This window comes from Cnephaeus nilssonii (assembly GCF_951640355.1).
Source record: "Cnephaeus nilssonii genome assembly, chromosome: X".
In the NCBI taxonomy this organism is placed as follows: domain Eukaryota; kingdom Metazoa; phylum Chordata; class Mammalia; order Chiroptera; family Vespertilionidae; genus Cnephaeus; species Cnephaeus nilssonii.
Genome location: NC_137071.1, coordinates 50,099,161 through 50,118,173, shown reverse-complemented (window position 1 = coordinate 50,118,173; position 19,013 = coordinate 50,099,161). Strand labels below are relative to the sequence as shown.

At 42.5% G+C, this 19,013-nt stretch overlaps 1 protein-coding gene across 3 annotated transcripts in view; it reads right to left on the bottom strand.

Annotated features, from left to right (window-relative positions):
* The window catches only part of NHSL2 (NHS like 2), a 142,243-nt gene that overhangs the window by 25,365 nt on the left and 97,865 nt on the right, over window positions 1–19,013 (bottom strand). The window lies entirely within an intron of this gene.

The following is a 19,013-nucleotide window of genomic DNA, read 5'->3' as shown; positions in this document are numbered from 1 at the left end:
GACCTTGTAGCCTCAGCCGGGGAAAGAGTGGGTGAGCAATGAGCTGGTTTCTGGGCCTCTGATGGCAAGGGGGCCTGGGTTCCCCCTTTGACCCTCTTCCCCCCTTTCCCAGGTCTTTAATATTTGTTGTGATGTGACAGCCACAAGAACTGTAAGAGGAGTTATTGGCTATGGGCACTTTCTTGGGTTGAAAGAGGGGTGGGGGAAAACGCATGCAGGGGTATGAAAGCAGCCCAAGGATTCCCAGAGACTCGGGAGAAAACGGGTTGGAAATAAATGTGTTATTGTTATTGTGTTATTGTTGCATTACTGTGTTGTGAAGATAAGAAATCGTTCTGTATGCTAAAGCTTTCTCCTCAATAAAAATATAAAGGGTGTGTAAAGATGGTGTCTGTCTGGATTATTGAGCAAGCATAGGTGGGTACCCAGAGGCATCAGGCACTTACCAGGCACTTTGCCTGAAACAACCCTATCCCGAAGCCTTGCAATCCTTAGATGAGGAAACTATGGCCCAGTGAGGCTCAAGGGACCTACCTACAGTCATCTGTATTTGTGTCGGAAAGAAGTGGAGGGACTAGGCATCTGAAAAATAGCATTAGTTCTCCACTAACTGGGATATAAAGCTCTGAGTGGCCCAGCTGTACCATCCTATAACAGCGTCCCCCACACCTGTCACTCTCTCTCTCTCTCTCTCTCTCTCTCTCTCTCTCTCTCTCTCTCACACACACACACACACACACACACACACACACACACCAGCCCTGGGGAGGGAGGCCAAGCAGGGCGAGGCAGGAGGGCCTTTCCACTTTTGGGCACTAGATGGTGCTATGTGACACCAGTCAACTAGCAGGTGCAGTTTTTAAACAGACCCACAGTACACACAGAGACCCTCCCAGCAAGATTTCACTGCCATCATAGCATGTGGGTCAGAAGAAACTGAACCCCATTCTGGGATTTACTCAAGTTTTCAAGCCATGAATTGGAAATTTATTTCCTGGTACAATGGATGGGAAGGTTTATTGAGCCCCCTACTAAGTACAAGTGCTGAGCCACACACTTGATATCCATTATCCCAGTTCATTTACCCTCATCTTAGAGATGAAGAAACAGGCTTAGAGAGAAGTCACTGGCCCAAGGTTTATACTTGGTAACTGGCTCTTTCTCAGCCCCACAGCTGCCCAGTAGTCAGCTCCTCACTGCCTCCACTCACAGGCCCTACTGTCTTCCGGGTCTGCCCCATACTGCCCACCTTCCCTCCAGATGACAGGACTGCAGCAAGAGACAAAGCCCAGTTTCAGAGGCACATTGGCTTTGCCCCTTTCAGGGGAAGGAAGGAAGAAAGGACAGAAGGAAGGAAGAGAGGGAGGCAACCAGTGTGTTTTTGACCATGTGCCAGGCACTTTCACCAACATCATCTCATTTCATTCCCACAACAACTCAGTTAGGCAGGTGTCTCCTTTTAGAGCTGAGGGACTTGGATCTTAGAGATATTAGGTTCCACAGTGGACTCAGGTCTGTGTGACTTCCAAACTCACAGACTTTCAACTCTAATCCACCATGCTATTTCCCAGAAAAGCCACTGATGAGCTCAAGCCTTAGCCTGACTAGATTCTGGGCCTTCTCCCAAGCAACAAGAGCTGCATCAGGTGCATGATCTCTGGAGGCTCTTGGAGAACCAGCCAGGTGGCAGTTCTGTGCTGCAGAGAAAGACAGGCAGTGGTAGTGCCAAATTTGTGGTGATGAGTTTGCATGAGTGTGTGGCTGACTGTCCTCTGGGGAGGAACAAGGTTGTGGGGCCGTGAGCTGCATTGTGAGCACTGGGGCTTCCTGTTCTGCTTCAGGGGTCAGATAAGGTCTCCAGCATCCCCTGGAATTTCTCATGTTCATTGCTGGCAGGGATCAGTGATCCCAGATTGTCTCATGGCCCATCAGAGCAGGTGGGGGAAATTAAGAAGAGTAGGGTGAGCCTTGCCCAACCCTGCTGGAAGCCCCACAAGTATAGGGAACAGGGTCCTTGATTCCAGTCTGGCCCTGCCACTGACTCCATTTGGAACTTGCATGAGTCCCATTCCTACTCAGACCACAGTCACTGTTGGATCCCTGGGGCCTAGCACACGGCTGTGTGCACAGTAGGATCTCAAACCTAGTCTGGTACATAAATGAATAAGTGAGTGAATAAGTTGGCTGCTGAATGAAGACCTAGAAGTTGCCTGCTAGGGGCATCTGTAGAACATATGAAGTCTGGAGGACTGGAGGCTCCCCTCCAAAATGGAATCACAATCCAAATCTCCCTAACCTGGAAGGATGTGCTGATATGACCTTTGCCAGGTGCACCTGTGAGATCTCGCAGCCAGGTTCAGAAACCAACTGCGGGAGACTGAGTGGAAAAGATGAGTCTTAGAAGAAACTTGTGGAAAAAGAAATCTGAGAACTTCAGTTGATGGGATTCAGCGTGAGTCAGCAGACAGGGTGCCAGAAATGCCTATGCCTTCCTGGCCTGCTGCAGCAGAATGGGTGGGAGAGGGTGTCCAAGAGATGGGCAGGCCTTGCCTGGGGTCCGGGGCAGCCAATGGAAGGTGATCAGGTTGCACCTCACAAAAACCTTTTTGCATGCCAGTAGTAAGGAAATCCTATCTAATAAAAGAGTAATATGCAAATTGACCATACCTCTGCTACATCCACAAGCCATGCCCACCAGCCAATCAAGAGCGAGTATGCAAATTAACCCAACCAAGATGGCTGCGGTAAGCAGGAGGCTTGGGTTTCTCTGGCAATGGAGGAAGCCAAGCTTCCCTGCCGCCCTGGCCAGCCCAGGCCTCCACTCAAGACTACAAAGTTTCAATTATAGAAGATAAATAAATCCTAAAATAAAATGGCTGCAGCCACAGAGTGAGCAGGAGGCTTGGCTCCGCTCAAGGCTACAAAGTTTCAATTATAGAAGATAAATAAACCTCAGATACCAGGGCCTCCACTTGGGTCACCAGGGGATGTGGCCGGCCTGAAAACCACCACAGGCCCCTTGCCCAGGCTGCACCACCTCCCAAGGGAACCCCCACCCTGATCCAGGACACCCTTCAGGGCAACCCAGCTGGCCACCACCCATGCACCAGGCCTCTATCCTATCTAATAAAAAAGTAATATGCAAATTGACCATCACTCCAACACACAAGATGGCTGCCCCCATGTGGTCAAAGATGGCTGCCTCCATGTGGACACAAGATGGCCGTGACAAGATGGCCAGCAGGGGAGGGCAGTTGGGAGGGACCAGGCCAGCAGAGGAGGGAAGTTGGGGGCAACCTGGCCTGCAGGGAAGGGCAGTTGGGGGGGACCCAGGCCTGCAGAGGAGAGCAGTTGGAGGGGACCAAGCTTGCAGAGAAGGGCAGTTAGGGGTGACCAGGCCTTCAGGGGAGGGCAGTTAGGGGTGACCAGGCCTGCAGGGGAGGGCAGTTAGGGGCAATCAGGCTGGCAGGGGAGCAGTTAGGCATCAATTAGGCTGTCAGGGGAGTGGTTAGGGGGTGATCAGGATGGCAGGCAGAAGCAGCTAGGGGCAATGAGGAAGGCAAGCAGGCAACCAGTTGGGAGCCAGCAGTCCTGGATTATGAGAGGGATGTCCGGCAGTTGGACATCCCTTGAGGGGTCCCAGATTGGAGAGTGTGCAGGCTGGGCTAAGGGAAACCCCCCCTGTGCACGAATTTCATGCACCAGGCCTCTAGTATTAGAATAAAGGAAAAGGAGAAGGAAGAAAAGAATGGGGGCAGTAGACGAGTGACAAGTATGGTGAGGGCCATAAAAATCCTGTTCCCAAGGGATGGGGGAAGAAAGAGAAAATTTTGCTGAATCCACTGTTCCCCTCATTTATTCTGTGAGGAAACTGGCAGCTCAAGGTCACTTGCTTCATTTGCACAATTCTACTGTGAACTCCAGCAGTTTGGAATTTAGAACTCTTAACCAGCACCCTCCACTCACACCCACACTGATGGAATCAGAATCTCCAGGAATTTCTATGTCTAAAAGAAAACTCTAAGCAAGTCTAATGCCCAGCCCAGCCCAGTGCAGAAAAGAGTCTTGGGACTAACTAGCTCAGGGACATTTAATGGCTAATTTGGTTCTGAGCCTTCCCTTAGAGCTCCTCAGAGCAGAAACCAGTCTGGAGATCCCATACTAAGCACGTAGTAAGTGATAAAAAATATTTGTGTAATGACCCCAGCATATCCCATGGTCTGGTGTGAGTTTGCCCCTGCTAGACACCTGCTCAGATTGCACCCCCCCCCCCCCCGAGAGTGAGGTGACATAGGATGGGTGCAGAAGTCTGACCCTTGGAAACCAGGTTCAGAGAAGCCTAAACCTTACCCTTGAACATCAGAACTGACTCACATGGAGCCCTTGCCCCTCCCACAAAATAAGAATAGGCATTACCAAGGCAAGAGATTACCCCCAAACTGAGGGCTCTCCACCTCCCACTAGCACTTCTTTCATCCTTTGGGGAAAAGCTCTGCAGGCCACTTCTCCCCAGGGATTCAACAGACACAGAAACACAAAGCCCAGAGTTCTTAGTTGCCCTGGTAACAGCGGGACTTAATTGTAAGAAAACAGGCTCTGAAAGGCTTAGGAGGGTGGATATTTCCTTTGACAGAGGGCAGGTTCTGTCCTGCTCCTTGAGTCCCTGTGCCCCTTCCTGCCTGCGACACATTGGGATAGAACTAGGGCCCCTTACCTTAGCAACTCTACTGGGGGTGGGTGAGGTTGACAGAAAGGAGGGTCCTGGCTTTTTATTCTGCTCTTGCTGTATACTGTTAATATGAGGAAGAGGCTAAAATAGAAGGTGTCAGTATGTGGATTCATGGTGATTATCCTCTGAATGGAGGAAACCTTGCCTCACAGGACCCATGCACAACCAAACATGAGGAGGGCAAGTCCCCCAGCAATTACAGTCCTACCAGTTCCTCACCATGGAGGACACATAAGCCAGAGAGAGTTTCCAGAAGTTCCAGACTTCTACCCTCAAGTTCAGCCCCTCCTTACCTCTCATCTGGACTACTGAAGTAGCCTCCTTGCTGGTCTAACCAGCCTCTAGTCTCTACCCCTTCTAATCAACCCACTTTCTGCATGCTTGCGGGGGAGGGGTAAGTCCTGTTGCTCCTATACAAAAACCCTTTCATGGTTCTCCTTCCTCTATTAGAAGACTTGTGGACCTAATGTTGGCATTCTTCACTATCTGCTCATAAACTATGTATGCCGTCTCATCTCCCCATGCCATCCTCTTCCCTCTTTCATTCAATCCAAACCTCAGACATTCTGAATTACTCCCTTCTTCCTTGCATACCAGGGCCTTTGAACATCCTATTCCCTCTGCCTTAAGAATTCATAAACACTCTTGGCCCCACTCCAACTGGAAATCTCCTCAACTCATAGACCACTTTCTCCAGGAGGCAGCCTTCACTCCCCAGACAAACTCCTGCCCTTCTGAATCCCTGCTCACTCCTCCAATCCCATTGCTCTGTGAGGCTTGAGTAGCTCCAGAGACCAGAGGCAGGTTCATAACTCCAAATAAGTTTGTTGCTGCGAGGCTCCTGTTCAGTGTGAGAACATGCACTTGTCCCCTTTGCAGGTGGGTCTGCATTGGCAGTAGCCTTTTGGAGAAGCCCTGGCCTCTTTAGATCTGGCTGAGGACTCTGGGAGCACCCCTACCCCCATCAAGTTGGACATGTGGACGGTAGGGACAAGTTGGGGAAGAAAAGGCAGGAGCTTGCAAAGCTGGTTGTTCATTCCCAACTGAGCACCCTGTTGATGGCTTCTGCCTCTTTGAGGGGGCATCACTCGCTCTTAGTGGTGTGGTGGAGAGTGACCTCCACTTGGCATCAGAGTCACACAGACCTGTCTTTGAAGTCTGGCTCTGCCACTTCCTTATGTACTCTTGGGTTTGTAATTTTCCCTCTCTAAGTCCCAGTTCCCCTTTTCTAAAAATGGAGATAATAGGATAGATTAGTGAGATAATTGATATGAATCAACAACAAAAAATAGCAAATACTTATTAGCACTTACTATTTCTTGGGCACTAAGGGCTTTACATTTATTAACTTATTGAATCATCACAACAACCTTATAAAGTAGGTAGTGTTATTCTCATTCTGCAGATTAAGAAATGGCACAGAAAGTTTAAGTTGCTCATTGTCACAACAACTAGTATGCAAGTGCTTTTGAGCTTGCCGGACAGATAGGGAAAGTTCTGTGGGTCAGAAATGAGGCCAGTGGAGCAGAAGAGTGCCAAGATCCAGAGCAGGGGTCTTAATCTCTTCTAGGTCATCGATCCCTCTAGCAGTTTGGTGAAGCCTTTCTAAACCCCTTCTCAGAATAATGTTTTCAGATGCATAAAATAAAATATATAGAATTACAAAGAAAACCACTCCTATTGAAATACTTATAAAATATGCTTAAAAAATTGTGATCTTGTTATAGTACTACTTTAATAGTGCAATGAAGGACAAAATTTAGTGGCAAGTCTATAGATTGAAGTAATGATGAAAATCAGTAACTTTTTTGAGATATAACAACTGTAATGTGATGTGAAAATATTTGTGATTTCTATTGGGGAATAAAGTCACAGATACTGCTAATACTGTTGTGGCTTGTTGCCTATATTCCTAAGTTGAGGAAATGCTAAATTTCTCTTACTAGTACAGGTTAGTGGAAAAGAGATCAAATACTTTTTTCATCCAAGTTCATAGACCCCCTAAATTCTCTCCGCATAGCCCTTGGAGGTTCATGGAGCTCAAGTTAATGACCTCTGCCCTTGGATGTCAGAGAAAAGACAATGGCTGCACTGTCAGCTGTGAGGAGAAGCTGGAGGGTATGGGAGGGGGAAGGGGGCTGGCAGAAAGACAAGTGTGTGGTTTCTCTTTCAAGAACTGTTTACAAAAGTCTTGAAGTCTGGCAGATCTCTCTTCCTCTTGGTCCTGAGTCAGCAGCTCAGGGTGGGGCCAAGACTGTCACACTTGGTTTGAATTTCAAGCACACCATACACCCATCCCTGAGAGTTGATTTGTTGCCATTTCCTTACCAGTAAAATTTTGGTGGGTTTAGCTTTATTTTAAAAATCTTTCACACACAGATTTCCCATTTATATGGAAATAATCTTTAAGTGGACATTTTATTGGCTCTAAGGTATTTTCTGAGCTAATGGATTCTTCTTCCCTAGCACCCCAGCCAGGCTTAGGGCTCCCAGAGAGAAGAGGAAAGATTATCAACTGTGCCATGCACCCCAGAACACGTCAGAATTGGTACTTTTCCAAAATACCAAATGCTTTTTCCTGACTTCCTGGCTTTGCCACCTGTCAGCTGAGTCCCTGCCAACCAGAGCAGCATACTCTGGAGGCTGCGACCAAGGAGACAAATGGTTTGAACAGCAGTAGGCCTCTCTTTTTCTAAGTTGCCTCCATTCCAATTCAATACTCAAAAAGAGCACTGCCCCAGGCCCCAGATCTACTCACAATGCCTTGCTTGGAGATCCTAGCTGGCCAGGATCTGTTGCCTTCTGCTCTTCCCTAAGCTCCAATTTTTACTCAGAAGTAATATTTGCCTGATGGCCTTTGGCTAAAAAGGCTGCAGCTTATAATTTCCAAAGTGAGAGGGTAGGACAGCAATAGCTTTATGAACTACTGCCATTGGCTAATAAAGAGGTTGAATGAATTTGCCTCAGTTAGTCCAGGGGACATAACAGTATGCTTCGGGGGTTCAGACTGAGAGCTCCACATGTTGGAATGTGAAGAAGACTTATTTTCTTGACTATAAAATAAACATATGTATTTCTTAGGCTGGCCAAAGCTCCCAAATATAGGCTGAAGGAGACGGAGTACCAAATGAGAATTCAAATAAACTTTGGTTAGCTAGATTGACCAAGAATAAAAGACAGACCTCAATTACTAAAATTAGAAATTACAATTGCCCTTACAGAAATAAAAAGGAGTATAAAAGGAATACTATGAACAATTATGTGACAATAAGTTATGACATAAATGAATTGCATAAATTCCTAGAAATATAGAAACTGCTGCAAATAACTGAAGAAAAAAATAGAAACTCCAAGTGAACCTGTAATAAGAGACTGAATTAGTAATTAAAACTACCCATGAAGAAAAGTGAAGACACAGATAGCTTCTTTGGTGAATTCTACAAAATATTTAAAGATTAATTAATGTCAATTCTTTACAAACTCTTTTAAAATATAGAAGAGAAAGTAACACTTTTTAACTCATTCTCCAAGGTCAGTATTACCCTGATATCAAAACTAGACAGAAATATCACAAGAAAACTACAGATCAATATCTCTTATAAATATGGACACAAGAGAGTTCGAAGATGGCTGCCGACAGGAAGGCAGACTGCAAGATAGTGTGTGAGTGAGAAAGCAAAGGGAGAGTGTGTGGTCGCACAGGGAGTGTTTATTGGTGAGCTGAGAGACAGCTATACTCCAGGAGACTGTGGGGGACTATCGGATGGGGCTCCCCTATTGGCTCCCCTCCTGAAGCAAACAGCTTGGATGCTGAGACTGTACCATCTTGAAGGGGAAAGTGGATGTTATAGGACGCCTGAGAAGTCTGTGGAATCTACAACTATGGCACCCACTGAACAGCTGCGAACCTGAGAACACTGGTCTCCAAGTGCCACAAGCACACCGATAAAGAGGAGCTCTATACTCCCTCACAAAAAGGAGAGAGATAACTACATAACCAGACACCCAGAGAAGAGAGATCATGGGGAGACAAAGAAACAGCCCACATATGAAAGAAAAACAGGCATCACCAGAAAAGGAAGTAAACGAAATGGAGGCAAGCAACCTATCAGAGAAATAATTCAGAGAAATGGTCATAACGTGGATGAAAAGAATGGGAGACAAATTTGACAATATGTGTAAGAACCAAGAGGAAATGAAGAAGAACCAAGAAGAAATGAAAAATGACATCGCTGCTGTAAAGAACTCAATAGAAAGCATCAAGAGTAGACTAGAAGAAGCAGAGGACCGCATCAGTGAGCTAGAAGACAAGGTAGGAAAAAATACTCAAGTAGAACAGCTTCTAGAAAACAAATTAAAAAGCACGAGGAGAAACTAAGGGAACTTTGGGACAACACGAAACAAAACAACATCCGCATAATAGGGGTGCCAGAAGGAGAGGAAACTAAGCAAGGAATAGAAAACCTGTTTGAAGAAATAATGACAGAAAACTTCCCTGATAAAGGGAATAAAAAACCCCAAACAAATCCAAGAAGCTCACAGAGTCCCAAGCAAAATGAACCCCAAAAGACTGACACCAAGGCACATTATAATTAAATTGGCGACACCAATGACAAAGTAAGAATCTTAAAAGCAGCCGGAGAGAGACAGAAAGTTACCTACAAAGGATCCCCCATCAGACTAGTGACTGATTTCACAACAGAAACACATCAGGCCAGAAGGGAATGGAATGAAATATACAAAGTCATGCAAAAGAAGGGTCTGAATCCAAGAATACTGTACCCAGCAAGGCAATCATTCAAAATTGAGGGTGAAATCAGGAGCTTCACAGACAAAAAGGACTAAGGGAGTTTATTACCACCAAACCAGCAATGCAAGAAATGCTAAAGGGTCTGCTGTAAAAAAAAGAAATAGGAAGCAAAGAAGGAACACAGGGGTAAAAGGAAAAAAAATGGCGACAAACAAGTACCTCTCAATAATAACTTTAAATGTAAATGGATTTAATGCCCCAATCAAAAGACAAAGGGTAATGGATTGGATAAGAAAACATGACCCATATATCTGCTGTCTACAGGAAACCCACCTCAGAAAAAAAGACGCACGCAGACTGAGGGTGAAGGGATGGAAAAAGGTTTTTCAGGCAAATGGAAATGAAAAAAAAGTGGGAGTAGCAATATTTATATCTGACAAATTAGATCTCAATGTGAAGGACATAAAAAGAGATCAGGAAGGCCACTTCCTAATACTAAAGGGAGCAATCCAGCAGAAGAAATAACTCTTGTAAACATATATGCACCCAATACAGGAGCACCAAATACATAAAAAAAACCTCCTGGAGGATATCAAGGGAGAGATTGACAGCAATACAATCATAGTAGGAGACTTTAATACCCCACTATCACCATTGGACAAATCCTCTAAACAAAAAATCAGCAAAGAAACATCAATCCTAAAAGATTCACTAGACCAGATGGAATTAATTGACATCTTCAGAACATTTCACCCCAAAGCCAGAGAATATACATTCTTCTCAAGTGCACATGGGTCATTTTCAAAGATAGACCATATATTGGGTCACAGGCAAAGTTTCTTTAAATTCAAGAAGATAGAAATCATATCAAGCATCTTCGCAAATCACAGTGGCATAAAACTGGAAATCAACTACAATAAAAACAATCCAAAAACATCAAACACATGGAGACTAAATAACATGTATTAAACAATGACTGGGTTACCAGAGAGATAAAAAAAGAAATAAAAAACATCATGGCAACAAACGACAATGAAAACACAACAATCCAAAATCTATGGGACACAGTGAAAGCAGTTTTGAGAGGGAAGTTCATAGCTCTACAAGGCTACTGCAAAAAACAAGACACAATGGTAATAAATTACCTAACCCTACAACTCAAAGAGTTAGAAAGAGAGCAACAAGGAAAGCCCAGTGTAAGCAGAAGGAGGGAAATAATAAAGATCAGAGCGGAGATAAATGACATAGAGATCAAAAGAAACAATACAAAAGATCAACAAAACCAAGACCTGGTTCTTTGAAAGGATAAACTAGATTGATGAACCACTAGCCAGGCTCACCAAGAAGCAAAGAGGGAGGACCCAAATAAACAAAATCAGAAATGAAAGGGGAATAATAAAAACAAAACCACTGAAATACAAAGGATTGTTAAAAAAAATACTATGAACAACTCTATTCCAACAAACTGGACAACCTGGAGGAAATGGACATATTCCTAGAAAAATACAACCTTACAAAAGTCAATCAGGAAGAATCTAAACATCTTAATATGCCAATAACTATGGAAGAAATTGAAGCAGTCATCAAAAAGCTTCCAGCAAACAAGAGCCCAGGGCCAGATGGCTTCACAGGGGAGTTTTACCAAACATTCAAGGAAGAACTAAAATCTATCCTCCTTGAACCAAGATGGCGGCAAAGTTAAACAACTGAACTGCCGCCTCGCACAACAATTTCAAAAATACAACTAAAAGACAAAACGTCTACCACCCAGAACCACGAGAAAGCTGGCTGAGTGGCAGATTTACAACTAAGGAGAGAAAGTAGCATAAACGCTGAAAAGCTGAGGTATGGAGCGTGCGAAGTGGGTTGTTGGCGGGCGACTGGGCGCGCGGGTTTTCTTCAACCAGCAGGGAGACAAGCTCCCGATCACTCTGAAATCCAGTTTCTGGGGACATACGGGGGACCCAGACGCCTACGGGGAGAAGCTGGACTCTCGGCCATTGGGTCGGAAAGTGAGAGTGACTTTTCTGCAGAGGTGAGCCCAGCAATCAGTGTTTACTGCGCTGGAGCGTGGGACGCAGGTACTTGGAAACGTGGAAAGGCAGAGAGGGCTCACGGCAGCCATCGCCGTTTGCTCCGCCACAGCCTAGTGACGCCCTAAGACCCCACCCTGCCCTGAGACCCCGCCCCGCCCTGAGACCCCGCCCCGCACATTGTACAAACCCGCCCAGGCTCCACACAGCAGCTTTTGCATATAAATGGCCTGTTCTGTGGCAGCTTAACCAAATTAACTGCAGTTCCTGTCAGACTGCTCCAAAACCGTCCAAGCAAAGGAGGAGAAAACTAGTTCTTGCTGTAGCTCCTGCTGGGGGACACACAGTACACAAGGGTACACCAAGAGTGTCCATGTCAGGTAACTGGGAGGCTGACCCGTTGAACCAATAAGACACCTAGTACACAAAGCTACCCTACCAACTCATGGAAGCAGTGAAAATGAGGAGGCAAGGAAAGAGATCCCAAACAAAAGAAATGGAGGAGAACAAACGAATGGACATAGAGTTCAAAACCACAGTTATAAAGTTTTTCAAGAATTTCATGGAAAAGGCCGATAAATTTAATGAGACCCTTGAGGATAAGAAAAAGGACCAACTAGAAATTAAACATACACTGACTGAAATAAAAAAAAAATATTATACAGAGACCCAACAGCAGACAGGAGGATCGCAAGAATCAACTCAAAGATTTGGAATATAAAGAGGCAAAGGACACTCCTCCAGAGAAGGAAAAAGAGAAGAGAATTCAGAAAGTTGAAGATAGTGTAAGAAGCTTCTGGGACAACTTCAAGTGTACCAACATCAGAATTATGGGGGTGCCAGAAGAAGAGAGAGAGCAAGATGCTGAAAACCTATTTGAAGAAAGAATGACCAAAAACTTCCCCCACCTGGTGAAAGAAATAGACTTACAAGTCCAGGAAGCACACAGAACCCCAAACAAAAGGAATCCAAAGAGGACCACACCAAGATGCATCATAATTAAAATGCCAAGGGCAAAAGACAAAGAGAGAATTTTACAAGCAGCAAGAGAAAAACAGTTACCTACAAGGGAGCACCCATACGATTATCAGCTGATTTCTCAACAGAAACTATTCAGGCCAGACGCGAATGGCAAGAAATATTCAAAGTGATGAATAGCAAGAAACTACAACCAAGATTACTCTACCCAGCAAAGCTATCATTCAGAATTGAAGGGCAGATAAAGAGCTTCACAGATAAGAAAATCTAAAGGAGTTCATCACCGCCAAACCAGAATTATATGAAATGCTAAAAGGTATTCTTTAAGAAGAGGAAGAAGAAGAAAAAGCTAAAGATAAAAATTATGAACAACAAATACGTATCTATCAACAAGTGAATCTAAAAACCAAGGGAATAAAAAATCTGATGAACAGTATTAACTGGTGAATATAATAAAATCAGGGGCATAGAAAGGGAGTGGAGTGACAATTCTCCGGGAAAAAGGAGAATGGGGGGTATGGGAAGAGACTGAACAAAAAGTGTACACCTATGGATGAGGACAGTGGGGGGGGGTAAGGGCAGAGGGTGGGGTAGGAACTTGGTGGAGGGGAGCTATGGGGGAAAAAAGAGGAACAATTGTAATAATCTGAACAATAAAGATTTATTAAATTTAAAAAAATAAGCAACTGATCTAAATAGACACTTTTCGAAAGAAGACAGACAGAAGGCCAAGAGACATATGAAAACATGCTCAAAGTCACTAATCAGAGAGATGCAAATCAAAACAACAATGCAGTACCATCTCACACGTATCAGAATGGCTATTATCAACAAGTCAACAAATGACAAGTGCTGGCGAGGATGCGGAGAAAAAGGAACCCTCGTCCACTGCTGGTGGGAATGCAGACTGGTGCAGCCACTGTGGAGAACAGTATGGAGTTTCCTCAAAAAAATAAAAATGGAACTCCCATTTGACCCAGTGATCCCACTTCTAGGAATATATCCCAAGAAACTAGAAACAAATCAGAAAGGATATATGCACCCCTATGTTCATAGCAGCACAATTCACCATAGCTAAGGTTTGGAAACAACCTAAGTGCCCATGAGCAGAAGAGTGGATTAAAAAACGGTGGTTCATCTACACAATGGAATACTACGCTGTGGTAAAAAAGAAGGAATTCTTACTATTCGCAACAACATGGATGGTGATGGAGAGCATTATGCTAAGTGAAATAAGCCAGGCAGAGAAAGATAAATATCACATGATCTCACTCATTTGTGGAATATAATGAACAACATAAACTGATGAACAAAAATAGATCCAAAGACAGAGAAACATCAATCAGAATGTCAAACCTCAGGGAAGGTAGGGGACTGTGGGGGTAAGGGGGAGAGAGCAACCAAAGGACTTATATACATGCATATGAGCCTAATCAACGGACACAGACAACAGGGAGGTGGGGGTATGAATGGGAGGTGGGGGTAATGGGGGAATAAGGACACATATGTATTATCTTAATCAATAAAGAAATTAAAAAAAAATAAAGTTAGCTACAAATGTGAGATTTAAAAATTTCAAGAATCATTTAATAGCCTTAGCAGGCTTGGGAGGCAGTAGAGTTCAGTGGTTGCAGAGTTGGACTCTCTAGGTGAACAGACCTGTGTGAAAATCCTTGCAACCTCCCAGCCTTGGAGAAGGTAGTTCACTCTCTGTCTCAGGTTCACCATCTGTAAATCTGTCAAAATGCTGCCATCACCACACTGTTGCTGTGAGAATTGAGACACTAATTGTAAAGTGCTAGATATGGGGTTTGGTACAAAAAAGAGGGGTCAGTTATCGCAGCTTTGATTATTTTTAAAATTCAGAGGCTGCTGCAATTGACAGGAGACCCAGAGCTGTCACCAAGCAGAAGCATCAACATTCCCAGGTGGTTCCTGCATTGGAGGTGGGGGAGGGTGTCATCCTCCTATTGAAAAGTGCCTTTTTCTGCCCTAACCAGTTTGGCTAAAGAGCTGTTGGCCTGCAGATTGAAGGGTTCTGGGTTTGATTCCGGTCAAGGGCACACACCTGGGTTGCGGGCTCAATCCCAAGTGTGGGGCATGCGGGAGGCAGCCAATCAATGATTCTCATAGTTGACGTTTCTATCTTTCTCTCCATCTCCCTTCCTCTCTGAAATAAATAAAAATATATTTTTTTAAAAAGAATACTGTACCCAGCAAGGCTATCAATCAAAATTGAGGGTGAAATCAGGAGCTTCACAGACAAAAAAGGACTAAGGGAGTTTATTACCACCAAACCAGCAATGCACGAAATACTAAAGTGTCTGCTGTAAAAAAAAGAAATAGGAAGCGAAGAAGGAGCACAGGGGTAAAGAATAAAAATGGCGACAAACAAGTACCTATCAATAATAACTTTAAATGTAAATGGATTAAATGCCCCAATCAAAAGATATAGGGTAGCTGAGTATATAAGAAAACATGACCCATATATCTGCTGTCTACAGGAAACCCACCTCAGAATAAAGGACTCACACAGACTGATGGTGAAGGCATGGAAAAAGGTTTCTCAGGTGAATGGAATTGAAAAAATCTGGGGTAGCAATACTTATATCTGACAAATTAGATCTCAAAGTGAAGGACATAAAAAGAGATAAGGAAGGCCACTTCATAATACTAAGGGAAGCAATCCAACAAGAATAAATAACTCTGGTAAACATATACCCACCCAATACAGGAGCACCCAAATACATAAAAAAAACTCCTGGAGGATATCAAGGGAGAGATTGACAGCAATACAATCATAGTAGGAGACTTTTATACCCCACTATCACCACTGGACAAATCCTCTAAGCAAAAAATTAGCAAAGAATCATCAATCCTAAATGACTCAATAGACCAGATGGAATTAATTGACATCTTCAGAACATTTCACCCCAAAGCCAGAGAATATACATTCTTCTCAAGTGCACATGTGTCATTTTCCATGATAGACCATATATTGGGTCACAGGCAAAGTCTCTTCAAATTCAAGAAGACAGAAATCATATGAAGCATCTTCTCAGATCACAATGGCATAAACTAGAAATCAACTACAATAAAAGCAATAAAAAAACAAACACCTGGAGGCTAAATAGCATGCTATTAAACAATGACTGGGTTACCAGAGAGATAAAAAAAGAAATAAAAAGCATCATGGCAACAAACGACAATGAAAACACAACAATCCAAAATCTATGGGACACAGTGAAAGCAGTCTTGAGAGGGAAGTTCATAACTCTACAGGTCTACCTCAAACAATAAGAAACAATGGTAATATATTATCTAACCCTAAAACTCAAAGAGTTTGAAAGAGAGCAACAAGAAAAGCACAGAGTAAGCAGAAGGAAGGAAATAATAAAGATCAGAGTGGAGATAAATGACATAGAGACAAAAACAAAAACAAACAAACAAACAAACAAAAAACAATATAAAAGATCAATGAAACCAAGAGCTGGTTCTTAGAAAGGATAAAGAAGATTGATGAACCTCTAGCCAGGCTCACCAAGAAGCAAAGAGAGAAGACCCAAATTAACCAAATCAGAAATGAAAGAGGTAAAGTAACAACTGATCCCACAGAAATAGAAATAATTATGAAAAATTAGTATGAACAACTCTATTCCAACAAAATGGACAACCTCGATGAAATGGACATATTCTTAGGAAAAAAAACACAACAACAAGCTCCCAAAATTCAACCAAGAAGAATAAAAAAACCTGAATAGGCCGATAACAGAAGAAATTGAAACAGTGATCAAAAATCTTCCAGCAAACAAAAGCTCTGGTCCGGATGGCTTTACAGGGGAGTTCTACCAAGCTTTCAAAGAAGAACTAAAACCTATCCTCTCAGATTATTCCAAAAAATTCAAGAGGAAGGAACACTTCCAAGCTCTTTCTATGAAGCCAGCATGACCCTAATCCCAAAACCAGATAAAGACACCACACAAAAAGAGAACTACAGGCCAATATCCTTGATGAAAATAGATGCTAAAATCCTCAACAAAATTCTAGCAAATTGTATTCAGCAATACATTAGAAAGATCATACACCAGGACCAAGTGGGATTTATTCCTGGGATGCAAGGATGGTACAATATCTGCAAATCAATAAATGTGATACATCACATAAACAAACTGAGAGACAAAAATTACATAATCATATCAATTGATGCAGAAAAAGCATTTGACAAAATCCAACACCCTTTCTTGATAAAAACTCTCAGCAACGTGGGAATAGAGGGATCATACCTCAACATAATAAAAGCCCTGTATGACAAACCTACAGCCAACATCATACTCAATGGGCAAAAACTAAACTCATTTCCCCTAAGAACAAGAATAAGACAAGGATGCCCACTTTCACCACTTCTGTTCAACATAGTACTAGAAGTACTAGCCATTGTGATCAGACAAGAATAAGAAATAAAAGGCATCCAAATTGGAAAAGAAGTAAAATTGTCCTTATTCGCAGATGACATTATGCCATACATAGAAAATCCCAAAGACTCCATCCCAAAACTACTAGACCTAATAAATGAATTTGGCAATGTAGCAGGATACAAAATTAACACCCAGAAATCTATGGTCTTTTTATACACCAATAATGAACTAACAGAAAGAGAAATGAAAAATACAATCTCATGTACCATTGCAACAAACAAATTAAGATACTTAGGGATAAACTTAACTAAGGACGTAAAAGATCTGTACTCGGAAAACTATAGGACATTGAAAAAAGAGATAGAGGAAGACATAAACAGATGGAAGAACATACCATGTTCATGGAATGGTAGAATCAACATCATTAAAATGTCCATACTACCTAAAGCAATTTGTAGATTCAATGCAATACCTATTAAAAATACCAATGGCATATTTCAAATATCTAGAAAAAACTCCCCAAAAATTCATCTGGAAAAAAAAAAGACCCCGAATAGCCACAGTTATCCTGATAAAGAAGAACAAAGTTGGAGGAATCACAATACCAGATATCAAGCTATATTACTAACCCATGTTTCTCAAAACTGCTGGCACTGGCATGAGAGCAGACATATAGACCAATGGAACAGAATAGAGAACCCAGAAATTGACCCAAGCCATTATACTCAATTAACCCTTTGCACTCGCTTGCTTTTTTCTTGATTCCTTTATTCTACTCGGGATTTAATTTTTTTAAATACCCCAGATTTTACAAAGCACGGCAGTAGAATAAAAAACTGGAGTTTCTTTTCATATAAACTTATTTATTTGATTTTTTTATATTTCAAATTATTGATACATTCAAAGAGTATAAAAAGAGCTGCTACTGATGCTAACCATGTCGAGTCATACTAGACATCCGAGTGCAAAAGGTTAATATTTGACAAAGGAGGCAAGAGCATACAATGGAGTCAAAACAGTCTCTTTAATAAATGGTGCTGGGAAATTTGTTCAGATACATGCAAAAAGTGAAACTAGATCACCAACTTACACCATACACAAAAACAAACTCAAAATGGCTAAAGAACTTGAATATAAGACAGGAAACCATAAAAATCCTACAAGACTCCATAGGAAGAAAAATTGCAGACATATGTTGTAGCAATATCTTTACAGACACAGATGCTAGGGCAAGAGAGACTAAGGAGAAAATAAACAAATGGGACTACATCAAAATAAAAAGCTTCTGCACAGCAAAAGAAACCATCAACAAAACAACAAGAAAGCCCACTACATGGGAGAATATATTTGCCAATGTTATCTCCGATAAGGGTTTAATCTCCAACATTTACAGGGAACACATACAACTTAACAAAAGTAAGACAAACAATCCAATCAAAAAATGGGCAAAATACGTAAAGAGACACTTTTTGAAAGAGGACATTCAGAAAGCTAAGAGACATATGAAAACATTCTCAAAGTCACTAATCATCCAAGAGATGGAAATCAAAACAACAATGAAGTACCACCTCACACTTGTCAGATTGGCTATCATCAACAAATCAACAAACCACAAGTGCTGGATAGGATTCAGAAAAAAAAGGAACCCTCCTTCACTGCTGTTGGGATTGCAGACTGGTGCAGCCATTGTGGAAAACAGTATGGCATTTCCTCAAAAATTTAAAAATGGAACTGCCATTTTACCCATTAATACCACTTCTAGGAATATATCCCAAGAAAACAGAAACACCAATCAGAAAGGATATATGCACCCCTATGTTCATAGCAGCACAATTTACAATAGCTAAGATTTGGAAACAGCCTAAGTGTCCATCAGCAGATGAGTGGATTAGAAAACTGTGGTACATCTACACAATGGAATACTACACTGCTATAAAAAAGAAGGAATTCTTACCATTTGCAGCAGCATGGATGGAACTGGAGAGCATTATGCTAAGTGAAATAAGCCAGTCAGTAAAAGAAAAATACCACATGATCTCATTTATGGATAATAAAGAACATTATAACCTGATGAACAAAAAGCTAGAGACAGAGGCAGAGGAGCATTG